The sequence below is a fragment of the Phacochoerus africanus genome, chromosome 2 (genome assembly GCF_016906955.1).
Source record: "Phacochoerus africanus isolate WHEZ1 chromosome 2, ROS_Pafr_v1, whole genome shotgun sequence".
NCBI lineage: Eukaryota > Metazoa > Chordata > Mammalia > Artiodactyla > Suidae > Phacochoerus > Phacochoerus africanus.
Window position 1 is genome coordinate 115,197,148 of NC_062545.1, and position 3,961 is coordinate 115,201,108.

Consider the following 3,961-nt stretch of genomic DNA (forward strand, 5'->3'; position numbering starts at 1 on the left):
CTAGTGCTGCTATGAACACTGGGTGCATGTATCTTTTTGAATTATGTTTTTCTCTGGCTATATGACCACCAGTGGAATTGCAGGATCATATGGTAGCTCCAATTTTCATTTCTTAAGGAACCTCCATACTGTTCTACATTAATGGCTATACCAATTTACATTCCCCAAAACAGTGTAGAAGGGTTCCTTTCTCTTTATATTCTCTCCATCATTTATTATTTGTAGACTTTGTTTTGTTGGATCCTTAACCAACTGAGCCACCAGCGAACGCCTATTTGTAGACATTTGGTGTTCTAAGTGGTGTGAGGTGATACTCCATTGTGGTTTTGATTTTCATTTCTCTAATAATTAGCAACATTGAGCTTTTCATGTGCCTTTTGGCCATCTGTATGTCTTCTTTGGACAAATGTCTTTCTATATTTTCTGCCCAATTTTTGATTGAGTTATTTTTCTGTTTTTGTTTTTGATATTGAACTGTATAAGCTTTTATTATTATTTTTTCAAAATTATAACAAAGTTTTAATTTCATTTACTTTCACTGTTTCACAAATACCAGAAGATAAATTGGATGATTTGTGAAGAAACTTAGAAAAATTTTCCATAAAGCAAACTTATAAATCCTTACCTTTGGCTCCGTCTTCAATCCTCCTTTGCTGTGCTGAAGAGAGCTGGAGTTCTTCCAGGCTTTTGGTCAGGCAGGTGCTTTCCAGACTGACTGGGCTCTCCAGGTAGGTGGTTCCTGCAGAGGGCTTGCTGGTCACTGGATCTACAACTTGTCCAACTTTGAAAATTATCTCGGCCAGTTCATGCTTCACGTGCTTGGTTCAAGGGACAGGTAAAGCTTTGAGAAGCACGATATCCCCAACAGTGCACTGCTGAAGAGCATTATGGGCAAAGTAGGTTTTTCGCTTATTAAAATACTTTAACAAATAGGGATCCAGAACCAGTCTGGTCACTCTCATTTTAGCAGTTTTTTGCATTGGTGTCCCAATCACCTTCCCCATGACCCATCTGGCATGGACAAATGAACATGCTATTAACATCCTGTGGCTTGGGTCACCTGGAGTGTTCCCACGCAGCAGTGCCTTGGGGCCCAAATACCCCTGGCTTCTGCAGCAGCGTGTGGCTGGTGGTGACCTCCAATTCCACAGCTTGCCTGTATAAGCTTTTATATATTTTGGAGATTAAGTCCTTGTCAGTTACATCATTGCAGATATTGTCTCCCATTCTGTAGGTTGACCTTTTGTCTTACAGTTTCCTTTGCTGTTAACCAAAAGCTTTTTATTAGGTCTTATTTGTTTATTTTCATTTTTACTTCTATTACTCTATGAGATGGATCCAAAAAAATATTGCTGAAATTTATGTCAAAGAGGGTTCTCCCTAGGTTTTGCTCTAGGTGTTTTATAGTATCCAGTTGTACATTTACGTGTTAATCCATTTTGTTTTCTTCTGTGATGCTAGGGAGTGTTCTAATTTCATTCTTTTGCATTAGCTGTCCCATTCTCCTAGCACAACTTATTGAAGATACTGTCTTTCCTTCATTGAATATTCTTGCCTCTTTTGTCATAGATTTAATTGACCATAGGTGCACAGTTTTATCTCTGGGCTTTCTATTCTATCTCAATGAGCTATACCTGTTTCTGTGCTAATACCATCCTGTTTTGGTGACTGTAGCTTTGTATAATAGTCTGAAGCCAGGGAGCCTGATTCCTCCATCTGTGCTTCTGTTTCTCAGGATTGTTTTGGCTATTTGGACTCTTTTGTGTTTCTACACAAATTAAAACAAATTTTGCATGGAGAACAGACTTGTGGTTGTCAAGGGGGAGGGGGAGGGAGTGGGATGGACTAGGAATTTGGGGTTAATAGATGCAAACTATTGCATTTGGAATGGATGAGCAATGAGATCCTGCTGTATAACACAGAACTATATCTAGTCACTTATGATGGAGCATAATAATGTGAGAAAAAAGAATGTATATATGTATATGTGACTGGGTCCCCTTGCTGTACAGTAGTAAATTGACAGAACATGGTAAACCAGTTACAATGGAAAAAAATAAAAATCTTAAAAAAATTTTTGTTATTGTAAATAGTGCTGCAATGAACATACAGGTGCATGTGTCTTTTTAAAGTTTTGTCCAGATATATGCCCAAGAGTGGGACTGCTGGGTCATATGGTAGTCCTATGTATAGTTTTCTAAGGTACCTCCATACTGTTCTCCATAGTGGTTGGACCAATTTACATTCCCACCAACAGTGCAAGAGCGTTCCTTTTTTCCCACACCCTCTCCAGCATTTGTTATTTGTGGACTTATTAATGATAGCCATTCTGGCTGGTGTGAGGTGGTACCTCATGGTAGTTTTGATTTGCATTTCTCTAAAAATCAGGGATGTTGAGCATTTTTTCATGTGCTTGTTGGCCATCTGTATATCTTCTTTGGAGAAATGTCTGTTCAGGTCTTTTGCCCATTTTTCTATTGGGTTATTGGCTTTTTTTGCTGTTGAGTTGTATAAGTTGTTTGTATATTTTAGAGATTAAGCTCTTGTCCGTTGCATAATTTGAAATTATTTTCTCTCATTCTGTACATTGTCTTTTTGTTTTTTTCATGATTTCCCCTGCTGTGCAAAAGCTTGCCAGTTTGATTAGGTCCCATTGTTTATTTTTGCTTTGATTTCTGTTGCTTTGGGCGACTGACCTGAGAAAATATTTGTAAGGTTGATGTCAGAGAATGTTTTGCTTATGTTCTCTTCCAGGAGTTTGATGGTGTCTTGTCTTACATGTAGGTCTTTCAGCCATTTTGAGTTTATTTTTGTGCATGGTGTGAGGGTGTGTTCCAGTTTCATTGATTTACATGCAGCTGTCCAGTTTTCCCAGCAGCCCTTGCCAAAAAGACTGTCTTTTTTCCCATTTTATATTCCTGCCTCCTTTGTTGAAGATTAATTGACCATAGGTGTCTGGGTTTATTTCTGAGTTCTCTGTTCTGTTCCATTGGTCTGTCTGTCTGTTTTGGTACCAGTACCACACTGTCTAGATGACTGTGGCTTTGTGATATTCCCTGAAGTCTGGGAGAGTTATACCTCCTGCTTGGTTTATGTTCCTCAGGGTTGCTTTGGCAATTCTGGGTCTTTTGTGGTTCCATATAAATTTTTGGATTATTTGTTCTAGTTCTGTGAAGAATGTCATAGAGTAATTTGATAGGGATTGCCCTGAATCTATAGATTGCTTTGAGTAGTATGGCCATTTTTACAATATTAATTTTTCCATTTCTTTGAATCCTCTTTAATTTCCTTGATTAATGTTTTATAGTTCTCAGCATATGAGTTTTTCACCTCCTTGGTCAGGTGTGTTCCCAGGTATTTGATTTCTTTGAATCCTCTTTAATTTCCTTGATTAATGTTTTATAGTTCTCAGCATATGAGTTTTTCACCTCCTTGGTCAGGTGTGTTCCCAGGCATTTGATTTTTTGTGGTGCAATTTTAAAAGGTATTATATTTTTGTATTCCTTTTCTAATATTTCATTGTTAGTATACAGAAATGTGACTGATTTCTGAATGTTAATCTTATATCCTGCTACTCTAATGAACTTGTAGATCACTAAAAGGAGTTTTTGGGTTGAGCCCTTAGGGTTTTCTATATATAGTATCATGTCATCTGTATACAGTGACAGTTTTACCTCTTCTCTTCTAGTTTGGATATCTTTTATTTCTTTTATTTGTCGGATTGCTGTGGCTAGGACTTCCAATACTATGTTGAATAACAGTAGTGAGAGTAGGCATCCTTGTCGTGTTCTAGATTTTAGTTGGAAGGCTTTCAGCTTTTCTCTATTGAGTATAGTATTTGCTGTGGGTTTGTCATAAATGGCTTTTATTATGTTAAGGTATGTTCCCTCTATACACACTCTGGTAAGAGTTTTTATCATGAGTGGATGTTGGACTTTGTTACCTCTGCATCTATATTCAC

General features: G+C 37.5%; 1 pseudogene; it reads right to left on the minus strand.

Annotated features, from left to right (window-relative positions):
• Nucleotides 1-551: 551 nt before the first annotated feature.
• LOC125121158 (28S ribosomal protein S17, mitochondrial-like) lies at nt 552-1,198 on the minus strand (annotated as a pseudogene).
• Nucleotides 1,199-3,961: the final 2,763 nt, after the last annotated feature.